Source organism: Tenrec ecaudatus, chromosome 8 (genome assembly GCF_050624435.1).
Source record: "Tenrec ecaudatus isolate mTenEca1 chromosome 8, mTenEca1.hap1, whole genome shotgun sequence".
Taxonomy (NCBI): domain Eukaryota; kingdom Metazoa; phylum Chordata; class Mammalia; order Afrosoricida; family Tenrecidae; genus Tenrec; species Tenrec ecaudatus.
Genome location: NC_134537.1, coordinates 93,447,520 through 93,459,899, shown reverse-complemented (window position 1 = coordinate 93,459,899; position 12,380 = coordinate 93,447,520). Strand labels below are relative to the sequence as shown.

The 12,380-nt window shown below is 40.3% G+C and overlaps 1 pseudogene; it reads left to right on the top strand.

Annotated features, from left to right (window-relative positions):
* Positions 1–4,697: 4,697 nt before the first annotated feature.
* LOC142455052 (glyceraldehyde-3-phosphate dehydrogenase-like) lies at positions 4,698–5,842 on the top strand (annotated as a pseudogene).
* The last annotated feature ends 6,538 nt before the right edge of the window (positions 5,843–12,380 follow it).

Here is a 12,380-nt window from a genome sequence, read left to right as displayed (position 1 = left end):
AGTTGCCTTCGAGTTACGTCTTATTCATTGTGACCCCATGTATACGAAATATGAACTGTGCTCCATAAGTTTTTCAATGCTGCTTTGCAGATTATAGATCACCAGGACTTTCATATAAGTTTGTGAGTGAAATCGAACCTCCAACCTTATGATTAGCCGTTGAGTATGTTAACTATTTACACTGCATAACAACTTCCCTGACCAGAGGTAAGCGCTTCACTTTTTTACCCCTGGGTTAGAAAAAGAGAAGGCTTTCTCATGTTGGAGCTGATCAGGAAGAAGAGACTCAGCAGGAGACTGACACTGGAGAACTGTATATACCAGATCCATATAGGGTCGCATATAACTTCAAATTGCATTGACTTTCAAATATTCTCTGGAGCCAGACTTGTCTTGCAAAAGACAACATTGCTTTCACAAACATCAATGTAGTGGAATTGTTTTGAAGCATCCCAATATTTTACCCTAAAGATTTTAATCCCCACAAGAAAGATGAAATTTATACTCGAGACTTATAGTGACTGGCAAGTCTTCAGACTTACAGTGAGTACAATCATTCTTTCCATCTCATTAGCTTCCCGACTATAAAAACCTCATCATTTTTTTTCAGCCTTGAAGAAGAATATTTTTCACTAGAGACAAAAGCAAGAATGAAGATGTCTTCCTGTTAGGACAGTGATCTCTGGTTTCCACAATAACTAAAATATTTGCTGAGTTTGTCGCTCTATTGTTATCTACTACTGAAAGTCTTCCTTCTAACTCAAAGTGTCAACTCTGCTCTACCCTGTAGGATCCTTATAAGTCAGAAGTGACCCTACAGCAGTGAGGTTTTATTTTTTGTTTGTTTTTTCTTAAGTCTGAGAAATATTAGTAGAGGAACCAGTGATCAGCAAAGTGCCAGTCAAGTATTCTTATGCTTTTGTGCTTGTGATCATTTGTCTATTATTTCATTATTGTTGCTGGGTCCTTTTAGGGATTTCTTGGAATTTTAAGTCTATAAGATGCTTCAGATTAAAGAGAAGAAAAGAAGTCACGGCCATGGGGTGTTTCCACCTTGTCCAACCTTCTCTACAGATAAGATCAGTAACTTGCTGGGCCTCTCTGTGACTCACAGTGGTTTGCTAACAATTTGGTTCAAACACTAAGTATTTTGGGCGCCTCTTCCATCAATGGTATGAAGTGCTCTGAAGGTAAGAGTGCACATCTCTCTATCACTTTTGATGCCCGCCTGTGTGGTCCCCGGCGTGCGGGACTGGGAGAGGTCTGGAATTAGGCCTGCCTTATGGGAGGAGCTGTAAGCAAACCTCCCTAGAGGTGAGGATGCAGTAGCAGAAAGGAAGAAAGGATGATGGCAGGTAGAGCGCGTTCAGATCTTCGGATGCACCAACGAAATTTTGTCTCCAGATGCCATGTAGGTTTAAAGCACAGGCCAAGGAAGATTTGTCTAGATTTGTGGGTATTCCCATCTTTTACCCCCTATCCCCATCCCACCCCACCCCCAAAGCTCCAATTTGAGTATGCAAACCTAAGAGAATAAAGCTATTGTTAAGAAACAGAAAAGTTAAAATGTATAGCTGATTTTCATGAGAAAGAAATGGAATGGATAAAGTATATTTTTGTCTCTAAGAAGCTATGAAGGGGGTCCCCATAGACCAATTGCCTTTAGTTCCTCCAATGCTTTGTTTGAAATAATGGAGGCATTCACAGTACTGTGCCGCTTGTCCAGTAAGCAGTTCACATTATTGATAAAACTAAAATCAGAAAGTTTTATTTAGTTGCCTTTTGTTTGTTTTTATTTTAAGATATAATAAACATATTTTGATGAATTAATATTTTAGTTTTCAAGGAGTCAAAAACAGATTTAAGATGCACAGCTTTGGGCAGGAGATAGAACTGATGGTTGCCCAAACTGGTCAGAGTACCAAATGCCATGGGATTGTGTACTTTAAAATAGTTAATTTTATGTTATGTTGAATTATTAAAATAGATCATTCTACCCAAAAAATGTAGTTTAAAAGTGAATAGGAAGTCTTAAAGATCATTTTATTGGGGGCTTGTACAATTCTTATCACAATCCATACATATATCCATTGTGTCAAGCACATTTGTACATTTGTTGCCATCATCATTCTCAGAACATTTGCTTTCTACTTGAGCCTTTAATATCAGTTCCTCATTTTCCCCCTCCCTCCGCATTCCCCCTCCCTCATGAAATCTTAATAATTCATAAATTATTATTATTTTCTCATATGTTACACTGTCCGGCATCTCCTCATGCCCACTTCTCTGCTGTCTATCCCCCAGAGAGGAGGCTATATGGTTCTTGTAATTGGTTCCCCATTTCCACCCCACATTCCCTCCACCTTCCAGGTATCGCCACTCTCACCACTGGTCCTGAAGGGGTCATCTGTCCTGGATTCCCCATGTTTCCAGTTGCTATCTGTACGTACCTATGTACATCCTCTGGTCTAGCCAGATTTGTAAGGTAGAATTGGCATCATAATTGTAGGAGGAGGTGGGGGAAGGAAGCATTTAAGAATTAGAGGAAAGCTATATGTTTCATCGTTGCTACCCTGTACCCTGACTGGCACATCTCCTCCCAACAACCCTTCAGTAAGGGGATGTCCCATTGCCTACTGATGGGCTTTGAGTCTCTACTCTGCACTCACCCACATTTACAATGATATGATTTTTTGTTCTTTGATGCTTGATACCTGATCCCTTCGACAGTTCATGGTCACACAGGCTGGTGTGCTTCTTCAATGTGGGCTTTGTTGCTTTTGAGCTAGATGACCGCTTGTTTATCTTCAAGCCTTTAAGGCCCCACATTCTATATCTTTTGATAGCTGGGGACCAACAGCTTTCTTCACCACATTTGCTTATGCACACATTTGTCTTCAGTGATCATATTGGGAAGGTGGACACCAACTGATATGATTTTTTGTTCTTTGATGTCTGATAACTGGTCTTTTCTATACCTTGTGGTCCCATGGGCTGGTGTGCTTCTTCCATGTGGGCTTTGATGCTTCTCAGCTAGATGGACTCTTGTTTATCTGTTAACCTTTAAGACCCCAGATGCTATATGTTTTGATCACTGGGCATCATCAGCTTTCTTTGCCACATTTTCTATTCACAGATTAATAGTCTGAAGGAGAAAACAACGGGGCCAATGGTTCTGGGGGGACATGGTAGAGGGGGAGGCTGGGGTAAGGAGATGGTGTTGACCAACCCAGGGACAGGGGAACAACAAGTGATCCAATATTAGTGACTAGGAGGGTGTGAGAGGCCTGGTAGGGATTCAGCAAGGGCAATGTAACCGAGAGAAATTACTGAAACCCAAATGAAGGCAGAGCATGACAGTGGGACAAGAGGAAAGTAAAAGAAAGTAGAAGAAAGAACTGGGTGACAGAGGGTATTTATAGAGGTCTAATTATAGGCATGTACATATGTAAATATATTTATGTAGGATGATGGGGAATAGATCTAAGTGCATATATTTATAGGTTTAATATTAAGGCAGCAGATGGACATTGGGCCTCCACTCGAGTACTTTCTCAATGCATGAATACGTTATTCTGTAAAATTGCCATTCCATGATGCACACCTTCTTGTCACGATTGCAGAAGACAAATGTGTGCATAAGAACCATCTTTTATATGAACAACCTAAAATGTTTTTTTTCACAAGAACTGCCTGATGTAAATCAAACTTTAAACAGAAACTAGGAACATCTATTAATAATTGAAATATGGAAGGTAAGAAGTATGAAAAAAATTAGGATTCAAAAAATGAAATGGCAGCCACAAAGATTGATATCCAAAAAAAAAACCAAAAAAACCCAAACTCACTGCCATTGAGTTGATTTCGGCGCACAATGACTCTATAGGACAGAGTTGAATGTCCCCTGGAGGTCTCCAAGACTATAACTCTTAAGTGAATAGAAACGCTCATCTTTCTCCCTGGTGGTTTCAAATTGCTGACTTTTCCATCATCACACTGACACATAGCCCATTTTGCTACCAGGGCTCTATCCAAGGCATTAGTGAGCTGCAATAATGGCTATTTTGAATCCCACAACCATATGGTCTACTAAACTTGGAATGACAAATTCAAGAGGAATTGTACTGCAGTCATCGTCACAAAGAACACTTCAAGATCTATTTCTAAGAACAATGCTGTATGTGATAGGACATCTATACACCTAGAAAAAAGGTCAGTTAATATGACTGTTAGTCAAATTTATATACCTACCACTAAAGTCAGTGATGTATACATTGAATTCTGAAAACTTTTACAGTCTGAAATTAATTAAACTTGGAAATAAAATGCATTGATAATGACCAGTAATTTGAATGTGAAATTTGGAAACGCAGTCGAAGAATCAGTAGTTGGAAAGTAAGACCTTGGTGATAGAAACAAAACTAAAAATCCCATGATAGAATTTCAGAAAACCAAAGGCTTCTTCATTGCACATACTCCCCTCTTCCCCTGAATAAACATAAACTATGCATGTGGATCTCATCAGATGGAATATAAAGGGATCAGATAGAATAAATCTATGGGAAGAGTTCATGGAGAAGCCAAATATTGTTAGCCAAAACAAGACTAAGGGCTGACTGTGGTACAGACCATCAATTACTCATATGCAAGTTGAGGTTGAAATTGAAGAAAATTAAAACAATCCAGGAGAGGCTCTCTGCTCCTCCTCGTGCGACAGACAGCCGCCTCTCCCGTTCCCGTGCATTCCCAGCCGCATCCCCGAGACACGATGGTGAAGGTCGGAGTGAACGGATTCGGCCGCATTGGGCGCCTGGTCACCAGGGCTGCTTTCAATTCTGGCAAAGTGGACATTGTTGCCATCAATGACCCCTTCATTGATCTGAACTACATGGTCTACATGTTCCAGTATGATTCCACTCACGGCAAGTTCAAGGGCACCGTCAAGGCTGAGAATGGGAAGCTTGTTGTCAATGGGAAGGCCATCTCCATCTTCCAGGAGCGAGATCCCGCCAACATCAAGTGGGGAGAGGCCGGTGCCGAGTATGTCGTGGAGTCCACCGGTGTCTTCACCACCATGGAGAAGGCCGGGGCTCACCTGAAGGGCGGTGCCAAAAGGGTGATCATCTCTGCCCCTTCTGCCGATGCCCCCATGTTTGTGATGGGCGTGAGCCACGAGAAGTACGACAACTCCCTCAAGATTGTCAGCAATGCCTCCTGCACCACCAACTGCTTAGACCCCCTGGCCAAGGTCATCCATGACAATTTTGGCATCGTGGAAGGACTCATGACCACAGTCCATGCCATCACTGCCACCCAAAAGACCGTGGACGGCCCCTCTGGGAAACTCTGGCGCGATGGCCGTGGGGCTGCCCAGAACATCATCCCTGCATCTACTGGCGCTGCCAAGGCTGCGGGCAAGGTTATCCCGGAGCTGAATGGGAAACTGACTGGCATGGCCTTCCGTGTCCCCACCCCCATCCGTCGTGGATCTCACCTGCCGTCTGGAGAAAGCTGCCAAGTACGATGACATCAAGAAGGTGGTGAAGCAGGCGTCCGATGGTCCCCTAAAGGGCATCCTGGGCTACACCGAGGACCAGGTGGTCTCCTGTGACTTCAACAGTGACACCCACTCTTCCACCTTTGATGCTGGGGCTGGCATTGCCCTCAACGACCACTTTGTCAAGCTCATTTCCTGGTATGACAATGAATTTGGCTACAGCAACAGGGTGGTGGACCTCATGGTCCACATGGCCTCCAAGGAGTAAGAGCCCCCCTGGACCAGCAGCCCCAGCAACAGCACTAGAGGAAGAGAGGCTCTCAGTTGCTGGGGAGTCTTTGCCCCCAATTCAATCCCTTAACATACTGAGAATATAACATCGGAACCCCCTGAAGGAAGGTGAGGGGCTTAGAGAGCCCGACCTTGTTAGGCACCATCAATAAATTACACTGTACCTAAAAAAAAAAAAAAAATCCAGGAGAACCAAAATATGGCTTTGAGTATTTTGCACTTGAATTTAGATACCTTCTCAAATATAGATTTGGCATATTGAATACTGATTGAAGACTTAATGATAACATTAAGAAAATCATACTTGCAGAAAGCAAAAGGTCATTAAGGAAAAAACATATAAAAGACCAAAGTGTATGTCAGAAGAGATTCTGAATATTTCTCTTGAATGTAGAGTGGCTAAAGCAAGTGGAAGAAATGATGGAGCAAAAGTGGTCAACAGTGACGTAGTTTATTGTGTCAACCTGGCAGATAAACACATGAGGGGTTAATTGAAGGGCGGAGGGATAAACGGCTCAGTGAGCATCGCCTTCCTAGTTCTCCGGTCTCTTGCTTTCTGATGGTTGGATCACGGTGCAGCTGCCTTAGCCAGTTCCCTGCTTCAGCTAGCTAGGCTCACTTCCTGCAAGACACCCCTGAGGAGAAACCACATGGACCTACCCCTATGCAGCCCTAGGTGCCAGAGCAGCCATCTGGAGACCCCTGCCAGCGCTGGGATATTTACTCATTCACTGACTTGGCTTTCCTCCTGCATTCGGCATCATTGCATCTGTTTTGTGAGATGGAGTACTTTGTGGATTGGTGTTGGACATATGGGTTAATGGGTTACTGTTGGACTTTTGGGGTTGGGCAGCACTGGGTTGGGATGTAGTCTTGATGTGCACTTAACCTTTTTATTAAATTCTCTCTTGTGCAAGAGTTTCTGTGGATTTGTTTCTCTAAAGTACCCAGACTAACACAAACAGAAAACTTCAAAAGACTTCTTGTGAAGGCAAAATAAAGCATTATAATGAAATGTGCAAAGGCCAAAAATTAGAAAACTCAAAGGGAACCACATCCTGAACATATCTCAAAATGAAAGAAGTTAAAAACAAAGTTAATACTTGTAGTTTAATATGGAAGGATTCTGTGGGCAAATATTGAATCATATAGAAAGCTGTAGAATATGTAAAGAATGAATACTATCGCTATACTAAAAAATAATTGGATAACATTAAACCATTATGAGAGACAGCATGTGATCAGGAACCAATGGTATTGAAGGAAGAAATTCAAGGTGCCCTTAAGGTATTGATAAAAAACAAAGCTACAAGAAATGCCAAAACTGGGCAGCACCAGAAGTATGCACTCATCTATGTCAAGAAATCTGGATGGTAGCTACCTGGCCAACTGACCGGAAGATATCCATAATTGTGCCAATTTTAAAGAAAAGCAATTCAACAGAATGCAGAAATTATGTAACTACATGTCAGTGGTACTACATGCAAGTAACATTTTGCTAAAAGTTGATTCAAAATTAGTTGTAGCAATATATCATCAGGAAGCTGCCAGAAATTCAAACCAGATTGAGACAAGGATGTGGAACAAAGGATAACGCTGTTGACATCAGATAGACCTTGCTTTAAAGCAGAGAATAGCAGGAATGTGATTACTTCTATTTTATTGACTACGAAAACACATTTGATTGTGTAGATCATAACAAACTATGGATAACATTTAGAACAATAGAAATTCCAGGACACTCATTATAATCGTGCAGAACCTGTACGTGGACCAAGAGGCAGTTGATTGACCAGAAGAATACACGACATGTTTTAAAGCCAGGTGAAGTGTGCATAAGGGTTGAATACTTTTACCATACTTATTCAGTTTGCATGCTGAGTGTGTTAGTCCAGGTGGACTAGAGAAACAAATCCAGAGACACTCATATATGTATAAGAAAGGGCTTTATATCAAAGAGTAACTGCATATCAAGAAAATATCCCACCCTAGTCCAAATCAACTCCATAAGTCCGATGTGAGTCCATAAGTCCAATACTAGTTCATAAATTCTTCTTCAGAAGCACACAGCACCTGCAATGATGCAAACTGGAGGAAGATCATAGGCCGGTAGGTGCAAAGTCACAGGCCAGTGGACCCAGTGCCAATGGAAGGATCTCAGAGCTCATACGGGTCTCCACATGGCTCCGCCAGCTCCTGAAGGATGACTCTTCAACAGGGAGATGAAACAGAGAGAGAGAGAGAAGTTCCCAGAATCCTCAAGAGAAGGCCATGCCCACAAGAGACATCAGGCTGGGACCTGATTGACAAGCTAGACTCCACCCTTTCACTCTTCATACCCTCAAGTTGACAAGAGATCATGAAACTGCCACACCAAGGAAATAATTAAAGAACCTGGACTGTAGAAGGAGAATGAAGCGTCAAGATTGAAGGAAGCATCATTAACAAGTTGCATTTTGTAGATGAGACAATCTTGCTTACTGAAAGACAAAAGAATTTGAAATAGTTCCTAATGAAGATCAAAGACTACAGCCTTCAGTATGGACTACAATTTAAGGCACAGCAAATCAAAATCTTCACAACTGCATCAATATCCATTGTGATAAATAAAAAACAGTTGGTGTTGCCAAATATTTCATTTTACTTGGATCCCCAATCAGTCCCCATAGAAGCCAGCAGTCAAGAAATTAGATGAAAAACTGCATTGGACAAAGCTGCTGTGCAGCCTCCGTAAAGTGTTGGCAAAAATGTCGCTTTGATAGTTACAGTGTACCTGATTAGGGCCATGGCATTTGCAATCACCTCATATGCATTGTGAATGCTGGCCAATGACTAAGAAAGAACACAGAAGAATTGATCTATTTGAATTATGGTGTTTCACAAAGAATATTGAATGTACCATCGGCTGCCAGACAAACAAATATGTCTTGGAGGAAGTATGCCGGAATATGTGTTGGAAGCAAGAATGGCTTCACCCTCCATACTTTGGACATGTTCTCAGGGATTATAGTTCCTTTAAAATAAAGTAATGTTTGGTAAAGTAAATTGTCAATGAAAAAGAAGAAAACTCTCAAGGAGAAGGATTGACACAGTGGCTTTAATAATGGACTGACACATTACCACAACGCTGTAAGGACAGCTCAGGACTCGGCTGTGTACCTGTTGTACATCGGGTCACTAGGAGTCTGAACTGATTCAGTGCACCCAACAGCAGGATTTCACGAAGCAATTATATTCCTAATTATATAGCTTAAAGAAATATTTGGTGGTGGTGGTAGGTGCCACTGAGTTGGCCCCGACTCAAAGTGACCCTATGGACAAGAGAACGGAATATTGCCCGCTCCTGTGCCACCCTCCCAACTCGTCTTTTGTTGTGTTTGAGCCCACTATCGCAGGCACTGTGCCAAGGCATCCCATGCATTCCAAGGTCTAATTATTAATAGAGGTTTATAACTTTGTTTTTTTCTTTTTAACTTTCATTTTCAATTCTTCATTATAACTTCATTTTTTCATTTGAGACATTCCCAATAACTGTGGTCTTGAAAGCTTCGGCCTATCCCCATCACTATGGGGGGCTCTGCTTTGAGGAGATGCCTCTTCTTCAGTCGTATCTTGAGTGCCTTCAACCTGAGGAGCTCATCTTCTGACACTACATCTAACAGTGCTCTCTGCTGCTCATGAGGTTTCTAGTATCTGGCGATGCCCCACTGCTCTTTGTAAGATTTTAAGTGACTAATACCTCATAAGTGGACAGCCCATTCTTTCTTCATGAAAAAAATTTATATACATGCATTTTAAAATATTTGTATGCATTTCCATAAAAGTATTTTTGTATATTGAAAAAAATGTGGTGAAACTTTGAATATTAAAAATGGAAATATTGATAACTAAACCGTGGCATATAATTATTAAAATCAGAGAAGAACAGCATCCTCATAAGCTGTGTGACTTGATTGGGGACAACTAGGATCAACTCAAGGCCGATCTTTATGAGGTAGAGACCTATCTCCACTCTCCAACACTTTTGTTAAGTCTGACACCAGCCGGCCTTCCCACAACACTGTCTATTTCTCCTTTAGGTTTGATAATTAATCAAGAGGGACACGCATCACTCATTAGCTCTACTTGTGATAAAGGAGTTAAAGGATGTAATGAGGTATAACTTCGGATCAGTATCAATAAAATACAATTCAGAATCAAGAAACATATAGACAAAGTTTCCCTTCTTTAATGTAGGAAATCTCTCAGGGCCTTTCAACAGGACAGTCCTCCTCGAAGCCCACCGGGGACAAGGTCCTTTCAGCTCATCTCACTCCTCTTGATCCTGCCTTTTATCACCACGAATTCTGCCACAGAGCGGCTCTCACAGGGCTCTTTTAGAAGACCCCTGGTTCCTCTCTCTCAGCTTCTTTCTTTATTTTCCTTCTTCTTGTTACTTCTCTTCATCTGTAAAACCTGTGAGGGGGCCTGCTTATAAGTCCTCTTCAATTTCAAGTCATGATCCTCCCACCAAGGTCATGAACAGCCCAATTCTCTCTCTGTAGGCCAGAGACATGTTATTTGCATAGTACATGTTGACATTTCATTCCCCTGGTCTATAGTCACGTAGTTTGCACAGTACAGCACCAATCCTTCTTTACAAGGTGCATAGAGTAGGTGGCAACCGTAGACAAAAATGTATCAAGCCATAATTTATTTAAAGTTTGCTTAGTAAATAGCAATTAGCCTGAACAAAACAACAAACGCTCTGGTGTTAAAAATGAGGGCAAAGGTATCTCCTCAGGATTAGGGTGTGGGCGGAATCTTCCAAGCAATTAAAAAATTTAAGAAGCAAGGCAAAAGTTCACATAAAGGAATTTGTTTCATCACAATAATGCAATGGGACACTAGACAAGGTGGCCTTTTATCACCACTTTTATCTAATATCGTTTTTGGAGTTTTAGCTAAAGCCATAAGACATAAAACAAAATTAAATCTATCTACAGAGGCACAGAAGAAATTTAAAAAACTCTTTATTTGCATATGACATAATTCTGTATTTAGAAAACCCCAAATATTCATGAACTAATTGAAAATTTTGGCATATAGCAGTCCAATATACAGAAATCAGTTGTATTCTTGTATATCAAGGATGATGATAATAAATAAGGTACCGAAAGAATAATATTATTTACAATAACTGCACACTTTTAAAGAAAATACCTAGTTAGCTCTCCAAGTAGAGAATGCCACCCTTGATTGTGCTTTTTTGAAATAACCTATATGAAATTAAATGGACAAAAATTATTCAAAAGCATAGATGAGATGTTTGGGAGGCAGTCAGCCTAAAGAAAGTGCAACAGTTTAAATAGAAATAAGATTCTAACACACACTGAAGATTGTAACCAATATTATGTATAAGAATTATTGAATGGAAACCGGTTTTTCAATATACACTTACACTAAAAATGCTCAAAAAATAAAAGAATTGGAATGTACATATATTTTTGGAGTGATTAAGAAATTTACCACAAGGATTAACAGAAAAAAACCCAAAAGCACTGCCATTGAGCCAATTCTGATTCACAGCAACTGTACAGGACAGACAAGCACCGCCTTTTTGAGTTTCCAAGGTTGTAAATCTTTCTGTGAGCAGAAAGACTAATCTTTCTCCCACGGAAAACCTTACCAGCCCAACATGGGACCCACTACATCACCAGGGTTCAGAGGGATTAACATAGATGAGTCAAAAATACATAGTAAGTGGACAAAGACAATTGCAAACTAATATGTACAGTTTTTCATTATTAAAGTTTTAAACCCATTGGTTAAGATATATCATGGATGACATTGATTGTTGATCCACGTAGAGCGAAATCATTGATAAATTCTGTTTTTCTCAGTTTATCATGAAATTATTTACTGGTTCAGTGGTGGGGATTATGAGCATGGACCCTCTTGTTATTAATCTTCTATGTCTTTTCTGAGCCTTTCAAAATTTTCTCCAAAAATATCCTGTGAATCCCTTGCTCGTGTCTATGATTTTTATTTTTGGTTTTTAGTTTTGTTGCCAAAATAAGTGGTTAATTTTTACAGTGTATTAGTTTAGTGTAAGAAAGAACTGTTACTGATTTCTTAAATTGACCATGTACTCAACAAACATTCTAAATTCTTTTATTTGTTAAAATAGTTTGTTGCTTCTCTTTTTATTTTCTAGGTAGGTGATTATATCTAACACAATTTTCTCTCATTGCTTATCCTAATCAATACCTGTTATTTTTATTTTCCCCCTTACCTTAATTGTCAGTACCTTAATACTACGGTAGTTATCGTAGGCATTATTGTCTTATTCCTTGCCTGGAAAAGAGTTTTATGAGGGAAATCAAAGTGTTAAGTGTTCCAGTTAGGGTGTTTGTTATAAAGGATATTTTTTGTGCCATGCGAAGAACCAATTTTAAGACTAGGGCTAATATCAAATTTTTAACAAAACACAAATGAACTTCTTGCCAAATTATTGAAGGTCTGCAATGAGTTCATAGGAATTCTGTTCCAAATAAAATAGCAGATGGACCAAGCATCATAAGAAGTGTTGGGCAGACCTCACTGCTGAGCC